Source organism: Mus musculus, chromosome 13 (genome assembly GCF_000001635.26).
Source record: "Mus musculus strain C57BL/6J chromosome 13, GRCm38.p6 C57BL/6J".
In the NCBI taxonomy this organism is placed as follows: Eukaryota; Metazoa; Chordata; class Mammalia; order Rodentia; family Muridae; genus Mus; species Mus musculus.
This window is the reverse complement of record NC_000079.6, coordinates 19461730-19474963: the sequence shown is the minus strand read 5'-3', so window position 1 is coordinate 19474963 and position 13234 is coordinate 19461730. Positions and strand designations below refer to the sequence as shown.

The window sequence follows — 13234 nt, the reverse complement described above, 5'->3', positions numbered from 1 at the left end:
TCCTAGGGTTCATCTAGGTAATTCTCATTGGCGGCCATTTCTACAGCGCTGGTAGGTTTGGAGCAGGGATGCTGCCTTGATCTTTCCCACTGTTTGTTTTTGTTGTTGTTGTTTGGGTTGGGTTGGGGTTTGTTTGTTTGTTTGTTTGTTTTGCAGCAACATCTGGGTATGTGACTCCTTTTATTTTTTAAGTTCAGTGTCTCTCAAACGGAGCACGTTGAAGCAGAAAAGAAGATGTGTAGGCAGGGTTAGGCCTAGAGGTTGGAATTATTTATATAGAAAGAATTCAGGTCAACACAGGGAATGGGCTGGTGTGCAAGATATGGGCTTCCTTTTAGAAGCCTGGAGTGTGGGGATAGATCCAGCTACACCCTAGAGAAGGATATGAACATAATTTTTAAAAAGTTATACAGCTCAAAATGTTTTTAAAGAAGAGCTTAACAAAGTTTTTTAGAAGTTACAAGAATTTTCCATATACACAAAAGATTTATTTATATATTTAAACAAAGTTATTCTGAATGAAAAGCCACAACCCAGGCAATAATATGTCCTTTTGCCTATGGTCCCTCTTCTCTCGTTGAGAATCTTAGCTTTTGCCTCCAAATCTAGACAAATTAGTCATCTCCTCACAACAATGCCATCTACACAACCAGCTTCAAATGAGCTGTAAACGTCAGTTTCTGCACACAGACTTGAAACTGTAACGGAAACAAGGCGCCCACAGAGAGACGCACGTGGAGCCTCTCTCTGCACATTTCCTCCGTACTTTCGAGCTGCAATTAGTACTCTGTGCTACAACATCAGATGTGAGCAGTTTTATTGTAAAATGTCAGCTATTTCCATTTACAATGGGTAGCTCCTAGCTTCTTTGACCTATTTTCAATAAACGTTAACTTATTTCCCACTGATGTCCCACGGCTACACTGTTGTCATTGTGCTACATCACACTGAGTTCTTGTTTCTAGGACGTTAACTTTCTCATCTTGGCTTTGTTTCCTTTAGTTAAAAATATTGTTTTTGTTTTGTCTGTATGGATTTTTTGCCTGCATTTATGTTTGTTCACCACATGCAGGTCTGGTGTCCAAGGAAGCCAGAAGAAGGCATTGGATCCCTTGAAGCTGGGAATGAAACCCAGGACCTCTGGAAGAGCAGCCACTGCTCTTAACCACTGAGCCATCACTCCAAACCTTCATCTGGCTTTTCTACCGGAGTATATATTTCAATATTTTAGAAAGAATGAATATGCCTGAATTTTTCCATCCATTATATTTTATGACACAATTTAGGCTTGCATTTCTTTAATTTCTTTTAATGCACTGTGGTGTCTTTATAAAAACCCAGAACCATTGCCTTAAGATTTGTCCTGGGTTACCAGCTGCAAGATGTTAGCGTGCTTTCTTTGCGTTATAAAGGCAGTTGTTACATTTCCTTTCTAACAGTTCCTGATACATAGAAATGAACTGACCCCACAGGGTCTCACTTTGTACTCGAAGCTTGCAAAAAACTGGAAATGTTCTTTCTACATCCTCCACGTGCAGGGATTTCAGGCATGAATCACTATGCCTGGCTGAACTACTATCTTTTGAGTATTGATTTTATACACAGAATGATAATCTGCTATATTCACAGACCAGTGTCTTGCTCAACCATAATTAGAGACACCTCATCCTGCAGCAGATGGGAATAAATATATATACCCACAGACAGACATGGCACAGAGAGTGAGAGACCCTGGAACATATCCCTAAATGGGATGTCTCCATCAAATTCCTCCCCTCAGGCCCCAGGGTACCCCTCAGAAGACATGGAATGTTAAGAGCCAGAGGGGATGGAAGACACTAAGAAACCAAGGCCGTCTCCATCATCGTGAGCAAAGCTCACTGGAACTCACAGAGACTGAGTTAACATACACAGGACCCTCACAGGTCGGCACACAGTCCTCTGTGTTATAGTATAGCTTCCAGTTTACGGTTTTTATGGGTTCCCTGATGAGCGTGTGAGCAAGTGGGTCTCTGATTCTTTTGGTTCTCTTGGACACTTTCCCTTCTGTTGGTTTGCTCTTCGTTGTGATAGTTTTTGTTTTTATCTTAGACTTTATTTTTTGCTACATTCTATTATTATCTGTTAGAAGCCTGTTTGTTGTCTGTCTAATGAGAGACAAAGAAGGGATGGATCCAGATGAGAGGGGAGGTGGAAAGGAAAGAGGAGAAGAGGGAGGGGAAACCGTAATCAGGATATATTATATGAGGAAAAAAATCTATTTTTTTAAAAAGGAAAAAAAATAAATATTTTAAATTCTGCTATTTTAATTTCTCATGGTTTGCCATGTGAATATTTTTCACATAAGAACACATGAACAGGAAGACACTAGAAATTAGCTTTTACTTTTCATTTCAAAATCTCATTCCTTTCCCTTTCTTTTTTTAATTTAGTTTTATTTTTAATTTATTTTTTACACTCCATATTTCATTCACTGCTCCCCTGTCCCCATCCACCCTCTGACTGCTCCACATCCCACACCTCCTCCCCAACCCACCCAGTCTCCAGGTGGATGCCCCCACCCTCCCACTCCCTCTGATCTCTAAAACTCCCTGGGGCCTCCAGGCTCTTGAGAGTTAGGTGCATCATCTCTGAATGAACACAGATCCAGCAGTCCTCTGCTGTTTGTGTGTTGGGGGCCTCATATCAGCTGATGTATGCTGCCTGGTTGGTGGCCCAGTGTTTGAAAGATCTCGGGGGTCCTGTAAGACCTCTGGCCCTCCTATGGGATCGCCCTTCTCCTCAGCTTTTTTCAGCCTTCCCTAATTCAACAACAGGGGTCAGCTGCTTCTGTCCATGGGTTGGGTTCAAATATCTGCATCTGACTCTTTCAGCTGCTTGTTGGGTCTTTCAGAGGGCAGTCATGATAGGTCCCTTTTTGTGAGCACTCCATAGCCTCAGTAATAGTGTCAGGCCTTGAGACCTCCCCTTGAGCTGGATCCCACTTTGGGCCTGTCACTGGACCTTCTTTTCCTCAGGCTCCTCTCCATTTCCATCCCTGTAATTCTTTCAGACAGGAACAATTATGGGTCAGAGATGTGACTGTGGGATGGCAACCCCATCCCTCACTTCTTTCCCTTTCTTTTGGTAGCCTTAGCATAATGACTATTTCACTATGAACTTGAGCATACTATTGACTGGACAGGCTCATTCCCAGTTTTGAAGAGAATCATTTTCTCATTAAGTATTTGTGACATCTGCTGAAAAACTTTAATTTTCATATAGGTATTTTATTTAGGTTATGAAAATATATTCTAAAATAGTTTACTGTAGATATTTTGCATTTAATCACTATTATAGAATTCATGATATCCATCATCTACATCTGGCGAGCTTTTCATGGACTTGCCCATCTGTCTGATTCTGTTATCACTGATGCTGCTTCTGTGACATTGATACAGGGGATTTAATCTAGACCATCTTGCATACTAGAAAACTGTTTTCCCATTGAACTATACCCCCAGTCATTTTTAAAGCTTTTTATTCCAAGACAGAAACTCACTAAATTTCCAAGGCTTCCATGTCCTAACTTAACCATGCCTCAGCCTCCGGAGTAGCTGGGCTAACAGGCCAATGCTAAAGGGCCTGGTTGCCTTCAGTTTATCCATGCATCATTTGAGTAGCCTCCAGAGACTACGCAGGTGTTGAGTGTAACAAATAAAAATGTTCCTGAAGAATGGGGTCTCATTGAGGAAACACTACACCAGTTAGGCTAATGGCAGTTAAAAGTATATCTGTTTAATAAGGACCAAAAGTTACAAAGTAATTGCAGCACAAGGCATGTAAATGCAGATGCTAGAAGAACTGCAAATAAAATAAAGTAAAATAACAAAATAATATAAACATGCCCCACAGCATTTTAAAATATTTTAATGAGAGCTTCCCAATTGCTATGACTAGATAAACACTTGCTACATGTGTTGCTGGTTTATTCTCAAAAGAGCCCTGTTGTTTCCACTGAAGGATGAAGGAAACTGAAACTCCCTGTGGTTAAGTGGCATTGCCAGGTGTCACACAGCTAAGAAGTGCTGAGGACAGGATTCCGAATCCAGCCTTTTCAGTTGCTTTTGGAGAAAGCAGAAAGTCACAGTGGGCAAGAAATTGCATGAGGTTTAGTTTTGATGAACAATATTTTCTTAAATGGCACTCTTATATGTAAATCAGTTCTGATCCAGATCACAGAAGTTATTTATGGAGGGGATCATAAAGATTATGGAAAATCCGCCCCCCACCCCACCCCAGCCCCTGTGCGATATCACATAAACTTCTTTACGGAAAAAAACAAAACAACAACAACAAAAAAAAAAACACAGAAAACAGAAAAGATGTTTACTATATGTTTACTGTGTGCCTTTGGGTGTGTGGGTAGAGCAGAGGACGGAATGCTTGTCTGTTTTGTGGTAAAAAAAATTCTTAACTCCCCTTATTCCTTTGTCTTAGTTAGGGTTTTACTGCTGTGAACAGACACCATGACCAAGGCAAGTCTTATTAAAAAAAAAAAAAACATTTAATTGGGGCTGGCTTACAGATTCAGAGGTTCAGTCCATCATCATCAAGGTGGGAGCATGGCAGTATCCAGGCAGGCATGGCGCAGGAGGAGCTGAGATTTCTATGTCTTCATCCAAAGGCTGCTAATGGAAGACTGACTTCCAGGCAACTAGGGTGAGGATCTTATACCCACACCCACAGTGACACACCCATTCCAACCAGGTCACACCTATTCCAACAAGGCCATACCTTCAGATGGTGCCACTCCCTGGTCCAAGGATATACAAACCATCACACCCTTCAACATGAGAACTCTGAATGTTCTTGTACTATTATTTCCTTGAGTAATGCTGGCCCGATACTGTGTTAACTACGGAAGTAACATATTTAAATTAACTATTTTATAAGGAGCATGCAGATGCACTGTAGTTGAAATGTCTATTATATATACTGGTGCAAACGCTTGAGTTTGGCTTTTTCTGCTAGCTGAGTAACTAAATCCCTGATCATTGTTTTGAATTATCTGATTCAAATTAGCGGTTGTCACAACACAGGCTGAGTTATACCTTGCTTAGATTGAGTCAACAACAAAACAGAGAATGAGCTAAGAAATCATTCCACTTCTCTTAGAAAACTGTGTTTTCATTGACTCCCGGGAGAGAAGGGTTTCCCATAAGTCATGCATTTAATCCCAAACAAAACTTTCTAGATGTTTCCAAAATGATTTAGCAATTCATTACCACTACATATCTAAATGGTTCTTGGAATTGACAAAAAAAAAAAAAAAAAGGAAATACAGGCTCTGGGGCTCTTCCTGACTAAAGTCTGCAGCCAGACTCAGAACAGAACCATACCTGGAAAAGAAACTCCCTGTGACACACGGACCAAACCAGAATCACCAACAGCGACCGGGCTGTTCAAATATATTCTCCAAAGATGAAAGATTCCATCATGAAACAGCATAGGAAGCCATATGAAAGGGCTAGGTCTGAGGAGGTGGAGATGTTTGACTGGTCTGTTTCTAAAGGCATACACCAGTATTAGGATCTCCTAACTACATCAGCAACACTTGCATCCTTCGGGAACTTGAAGAATGAACTGTAAGATACTAACTCACAAGATGAAAGGAATTATGAAGGGCATCAGTGGGACAACAAAGGGGAAAAGATTTGATGACTTGAAAGCTGAAGTAGTTATCATGGTTTCTTTTCCGCCATTCTCTACGCCCATCTTTAACACAGATTTGGAGCTTTACTGTGTTGACATCTAGTTATACTCTTTTGTCTTCTAAACAAGCACAGAGCCTTCTCACATCTTCTTCATTTCATCTCTGTCCTCTATTTCATCTCATTATTATTTCCTTAGTTGTCAGAGTCTGTAAATACTGAATCTATAAGAGTACCCTGTCCTAATTCCTTTTCACTGGGATTAGAAATAAGAAAAAGGCAAAGATTCTCCAATCCAGTGGTTTTCAACCTATGGGTCATGACCCATTGGTGGGAGATGTCCTTTTCACAGGGGTCCCCTAAAACCACTGAAAAACACAGATATTTACATTATGATTCATAACAGTAGAAAATGTACAATTATTACATAGTAACAGAAATAATTTTATGGTTGCTCCACCTTAATTTCTAGTGGCAAGTTAGCATTCTGAGGTCAGTGGTGTAGAGTCTCTTGAACCCAATGTGCAAGGGGCATGGCATGAAAAAGATCAAAGGCAGCACATTACCTGGGATTCTCTGAAAACAAAGAGGAAGAGTCAGCCAAAGTACCAGCTAGATGGCAGAGAAATAAGTAATATTTCAAAGAGCACTGTAAGTACAGACTTTGAGAATAAAAAGAGCTTAACCTTGAAGAAACTGAAGATGAAGCTGGGGGTCAGTCATCACACAGGCAGAGCTTCAGTGATAAATCAGATTACCATGTACTCAGAAATGTGGCTGATCCTAGGAGAAGGATGGGGCACCACTTACAGGTCAGTGGCGCCCCAGAGGCTAAGGTGTGAGAACTGGAGTGGTCACTATTCATGTTTAACCGAGCCACACAGCTGTGAGTCCATCTCTTGAGGAATATCTTCATTATCTCCTGGCTTATGTACAGGAAGAACCACACTTCTCTGTTGGTCACTGAGAAAGATGGATACCTCAAAGGCTCTAGCAGCTTGATCCAGTTTTTCCCTGTTGGAACTTTCTTCTTTTCAAGACATCTTTAAACTTCTTCTCCTTCTGCTTCTCCTTCTCTTTTTTTTCTCTTCCTCCTCTTCTTTGGATTTATTTTTTGAGTGTGAGTGTTTTGCCTGCACTTATAGGTATGTACCACACTCATGCCTAGTGCTTGTAGAGGTCAATAAGGTCAGATGCCATGGAATTGAAGAAACAGGAGGCTGTGAGCCATGATATGAGTGCTGGCGACCAAACCTGGTCCCCTGCAAGAGCAACTAGTACTCTTAACTCCTGATCCATCTCTCCAGTCAGTAGACTTTTTTATAGACTAGATAAATCCAAGATATTTGAGCACTCATTCAAGGATGGGACTCTGACAAGGAGAAATGCACCAGTTTGGTGGTGGTGGGGAGGGGGGAATCTCTGTCCCTAGTAGTAGGTGTTGCTTTGAAGAAAGAGCTTCAAGTTACCAGAGCCAAGCAGCAGAGCTCAACCATAGAGAGTCTGCTCTCAAACTCATGCACCCTCGCTCTCATTGCTGCATGACTCAATCTGATGGTGCTTTCTTGGGTATCTTTACAGAGATTGTTTATTTATAATCAGTAATCGAATTTAGGGGAAATTAACACAACTGAGAATCTTTCAATCTCTTGAAATACTAGAAGCGTATTAATTATTCTTCAGAATTTTATGAGTTTTTCTCAAAAGTTGTTTGTCTATACCTGTGTGCATACATGAATATTATGTGTGTTGGCATCTGTCAAAACTAGCTAATTGGTATCTTGAAGAAGCTCCACAGGATAACAGTGCAGCCTGATTCCTCTCCTCTCCTCTCCTCTCCTCTCCTCTCCTCTCCTCTCCTCTCCTCTCCTCTCCTCTCCTCTCCTCTCTCTTAAAAAATCTAATATTTCTTTTAAGTGTATCTTAGAAGTATTTTCCCTGATGTCACCTTTTAACTCCCCTTATTCTGCTTTTGGCTTTGCTTTCAGGCATTGGTCTTCAGCCACTGCTGAGAAATGGCAGAACTGGCAAGATTGTCCAACTGTGACCTGCCCTCTTGACTTCAAACTGCCTTCCCCGGCTGGTCTTAGTGTTTATTCTCCCTCACAGAGCTGACTTCTGGCAGACTTTTCTTTTTGAGTTGCTGGTGTTTTGTGGTCAGTAAATCAGCATAATTTTAGCGACAGCAGAAAGGGAGGCAAAGTTGTGCAATTCTTTTATTATTCTTAATCTCTCCCCCAAGAGAAATAAATCTGGAAAAGGAATAGGGAGGCTCAATGGGAAGGGCTGGAGAGAATGGTGTTTCTGAGAAGACAGAATTATAGCAACAGCTGTGCTGGGCGAGAGGAGCTCACTGGAGCCCGCCATGAACTGCTCACCGCTCCTTACTTACATCTCCCCTCCTTCCCTGCTCTTCTGCACCCACACCCACACTACTTCAGGTGGCTTATAAAGTTGAAGCAATCCATTTGGAGGTCTGGGGCCATGTTTGATCATATTGCCTCAGAGGAGAGCCCATTGACATAGAGCCAGACTACCTGGGCAGACTGAGAGCTTCCTGGCATGTGTTTGGGTGAAGAATTAGTGATGTGTAGCTCTTCAAAATTGATTCACTAATTCAAATGTCAAATAAGCCAGGGTACACACCCTGGCTCAGATACAAACTTGCCAAGGTTTCCTTTGGACCTATGGCTCCTTCAGAACGGCATCATCTTGTGGTAAGCATTCCTTCCTTGTAAGCAGGCATCTGGTACAATAACACCAACTGTAAAGTCGACCCCACATACTACAGTTCCAGAGCTGCCTCAAGTGCTTTACAAAGAGCAATGTGCTAAACACTCCCAATAAGCCCAAGAAATGTGCTCATCACAGGAAGGTGAGAACAAGCTGAGGAAGGGTTGGTGTCCCATTCTCAACACTAAATATTTGGAGAGCTGGGATTCCTACTGGCATTGCATTGCTGGACTCTACAGTCTAGGCCTTTGTCTTCCCCAACTCATCAGTGTGTAGCAGAAAGTAATAAGCAAGCTAACACACACAAGGAAAGCCTGAGTCGGTTAATGTAGTGGATATCTTAAAAGTAGAATCAGAAAAATGTTTTACTATAATCAGGCATTGTGTTTTGTACCTTTCCCACCTGAATCAGAAATGCACACATAATGTTGGGGTGCTAAGAGGCCTTAAGCAGGGAATTCAAACCATGATTTCACTCTGTGTCCAGGACTCTGTCTACTCTGCTGGCTGTCTTTTCCACAGTCCTTTTTGAAGAGGATGACCTGGAAGCTCTACACCCTTTGGTCTTCCCATGGTGGACCAGAAACTATTTGGGGTTCTCAGAGTTCACTGACCAAACCCTCATTGTAATGTGCCTTGGCTAACAAAGGATTAAGACAGACAGAGGCCCTGGGTTCCCATGGGGCCCACAGTGGTATCCATTAGCCCTCATGTGGTCTTGTCTAAGCCCCTCCCAAAAGCTTGTCTCAAATAAAAAGTAGAAAATGTTGACTTCTGCCTTGTCTGGAATCTCTTTCCTTTGGTTAAGAAAGCATGACAAAAGAACAGCTGAAGGCAAGCTCCTCAGCCTAAGGAGAAAGGCTCAGGCCCAGCTGCTCAGCCTCCCGTGTCACTTTTCTGTCACTCCACACAGGCTTATTCAGGTAAACTTGGTCATTGTAGAATCCTTCCAAATACCACTGAGTTAACTGTCTGCTTCAGGTGACTCCTTTTGGAGTTTTTTTTTTTTTTTTTTATAATTTTAATGATTTACTTTTTACTTATTTACTTTACAAACTGTCATGGTCACCTCCTGCCACAATCTTTCCCCCATTCCCACCTCCCTTTCTCCTCTGATCAGGTGGGGTCCCCCCGCCAGGTATACTCCCCCAACCCCACCACCCACCCACTCCACACTTCAAGTCTCTGTGAGGCTAGCAGCTCCCTCTCCCACTGAGGCCAGACAAGGCAGCCCAGCTAAGTAGAATATATCGCATGCATAGGCAACAGCTTTTGGGATAGCCCCTGTTCAATTTGTTTGGGACCCACATGAAGACCAAGCTGCACATCTGCTACATATGTGTGGGGAGGCCTAGGTTCAGCCAGTATATGTTCTTTGGTTGGTGTTTCAATCTCTGAGAGCCCCCAAGGGTCCAGGTTAGTTGACTCTGTTGGTCTTCCTGTGAGGTTCCTATCCACTCCAGGGCCTGCAATCCTTCCTCCTATTCTTCCATAAGAGTCCCAGGCTCCTTGCCACAAATTTTAATGAAAAGTCATCAGTGTTTGTAGCAAAATGACATATGTTCCACCCCATAATCAGCACCCAAACGCTGACACCATTGCATACACTAGCAAGATTTTATTGAAAGGACCCAGATGTAGCTGTCTCTTGTGAGACTATGCCGGGGCCTAGCAAACACAGAAGTGGATGCTCACAGTCAGCTATTGGATGGATCACAGGGCTCCCAATGGAGGAGCTAGAGAAAGTAGCCAAGGAGCTAAAGGGATCTGCAACCCTATAGGTGGAACAACATTATGAACTAACTAGTACCCCGGAGCTCTTGACTCTAGCTGCATATGTATCAAAAGATGGCCTCGTCGGCCATCACTGCAAAGAGAGGCCCATTGGACTTGCAAACTTTATATGCCCCAGTACAGGGGAACGCCAGGGCCAAAAAGGGAGAGTGGGTGGGTAGGGGAGTGGGGGTGGGTGGGTATGGGGGACTTTTGGTATAGCATTGGAAATGTAAATGAGCTAAATACCTAATAAAAAATGGAAAAAAATGACATATGTGAGGAGCTTCAGAAGAGACTGGAGAGAATGTAGGTTTACAAATCACTACACAGAAGTTTTGATTTTTGAATAGTAAGCTCTGTGATTTCTGCTGGGTCGAATTACCTGACTCTTCCCATGCTAGCTGTGAAGCTGGAGCCTACCTGTGAAACTCATATGGCTTTGCTGATAATAGCAAGCAAAGCACTTAGCTCGCTTTTAAAAAAAAATCACTTTACACAAAAAGGATTTTGCAATTAGCTTCAGTTACATGCTTTCGTTTTTCTTCACTCTCTTCTCCTTAGGAATCAAGAATCTTTCTGAAAAAAAAGAAGAAAAAAAAAAAACTAACCATGGGAGATTTTATGAGGCCATTTCTTACATTCATGCACAAGACTCCAGTCTGAATGTCAGTTGCAGAAGAGTTCTTGCAAGATGTCTCTCTGCAGACAGCACTTTAGTGACTTGACAGGACTGCTGTGGGGGAGAAGCCTGTGGTGGCTTGTCCAGCCAAGCACATACATTTTTGCTCTTCCCATTGAGTTTAGGGAAGTTAGACTACAACTCAAGTCAGTTTTTACTTTCTTTGTTTCAATCTTCGATGCACGTAGGAATTGAAAGGAACAAATTATATTTATTTCAAGTGGAACACAGAACACAAAACTGAAAACAACTCGTTAAAATCTACCAGTAAGACTTATTATAATATTGGTGAGTATGCCCTCCTTTTGTAACGCTCTGAAGAATAAAGAGTGTCTGTCCTTTACAAGTAAGAAACCATACCTATGTCCATATGTCCCACACTGTGGTGGTGTTCTCACTACAAATATGCTACCTGTTACATACTGAACATTTTCTGACCCAGACGTCTATAGTCAGATAGTCCATTAGCAAATTATGGGCTGTTACAATGAAATTGTATTCAGCAATTAAAAAATAAATAAGCCATTCATATGCACAACACATCTTGACACATATCAAAAAATAATTCTTAGTGAAAAGAGGATTTACACAGAAAAGTGCATATTGCATTGATCCATTAGAATGCAATTTAGAACAGGCAACATTCCTATATGGTGGGGGTAAAAAATCGGAACAGTGATTGTGTGGCCAGATGGAGCAGGGAATGGGGTTGGAGCACAAGAACTTTCCAGATGGTTGAGATGTTCTGTATCTTGATAAGAGTGTGTCAATTCTCTTCTAAATATTCTGTTTAAAATTTCATCTTTGGAGCCTGGGGAGATGGCTCAGTGTTTAATTTACTGCTGCTGAAGAGGACCAGAGTTGGGTTCTCAGCATCTGCATCCGGTGGCTCACAACTGCCAGCAGTGCAAGCTCCAGAGGAACTGGTGCCCTCTTCTGGCCTCCTTGAGCACCTGCATATGTGTGTACACAAGAAACATACAAAAATTTGTTTTTTAGATTGTGTGTCTCGTATATGTAAATTATATATGTATACATGTATATACAGTTGTATATGTGTGTATATATGTACACACATACACATACTATAAATACTGAAAATGTTTGATGAAAGAAAACTCGTATATGCCTCCTATATTTAAAAACAGTAAAAATGGATTAGCTGATTTGTGAACACAGAACTACAGAAATGGGTATGTGATACAACAACTATAATAAAAATTAATTCTAGACTCTAACTGTGTTTACAAGAATGTTCTCTATAAAACTTAAACCACTTTTCTATGAACTTGTAAATTTTTAAAAGTTCAAACCACAGTGAGAAAAATAATACCAAGTGATTGTATGTCACACATACTTATGAAACATTTTTAGAAGTCTATTTAAAGCAACAATGCACTCATAATAGAACACAGTATAAGCATGATTAAATCTTTTAGTGATATTTAGGCCCTTACCCTTTTTATAATAAAATTGTGGGATTGAGGAGGTAGCTCAGTTGGTAAAGTGATTGTCTTGCAAGCCCAAAGACCTGAGTTCAATTATCCAGAACCAAAGAAAAACAAAAGCAAGCAGACAAAGGAACAAACTCTAGGCCATGGATGTGTAGAGTGCAACTCCAGAGCCAGGGAGGTGGAGTCATGTGGGTCCCTGGAACTTCTTCTGGCTTACTTAGTGAATCCTAGGTCAGTTTAAAAAACAAAACAACCAAAACAACAAACAAACAAAAAAATGCTGCCTAAATCAGTATGAATGGTGCCTAAGAATCACACCCGAGTTTTTTTTTGGTCTGTTCTCTAGCCTTCTCACACTTGTTCACACACACACACACACACACACACACACACACACACACACACACACTTGTATAGTCATGCATATGTACCTCCCCCAATGCACACAATGAGACCTGTGATAGGAACTTTGAGTTCACTGATGTGAAGGATGCGCCTTTGATCCCACTATTTTCCTCTGGGAGACTTAGAGAACGCCTCTCTTCCTAAAGAGAACACTATTTCCTGGTATTCCCAAAGTCTGGGTTTCATCCTTGTGTCTTTTAAAGGCACAGTTTTTCTTTAGCGTGTGTCTCCTTTAGCTCTTCAAAAATAAACAGAAACAGGTGCAAGGAAAAAAGACAAGTTGTGATGCCTGCTTCTGATTCCCAGTGCTACCTGCATCTCTGATTCCCAGTGCTACCTGCATCTCTGATTCCCAGTGCTACCTGCATCTCTGATTCCCAGTGCTACCTGCATCTCTGATTCCCAGTGCTACCTGCATCTCTGATTCCCAGTGCTACCTGCATCTCTGATTCCCAGTGCTACCTGCATCTCTGATTCCCAGTGCTACCTGCTTC

The 13234-nt window shown here is 41.6% G+C and overlaps 1 long non-coding RNA gene across 2 annotated transcripts in view; it reads left to right on the top strand.

Annotated features, from left to right (window-relative positions):
* 9330199G10Rik (RIKEN cDNA 9330199G10 gene) overlaps positions 1-12117 on the top strand; it is a 41521-nt gene extending 29404 nt beyond the window's left edge. Inside the window, exon 4 of one of the 2 annotated variants that reach the window (NR_131038.1) lies at positions 10764-12117. This is a non-coding gene — a long non-coding RNA (RIKEN cDNA 9330199G10 gene). Of the gene's footprint in view, positions 1-7681; positions 9196-10763 lie in introns of those variants that run through there. The other variant, NR_131037.1, reaches the window with a different exon arrangement.
* The last annotated feature ends 1117 nt before the right edge of the window (positions 12118-13234 follow it).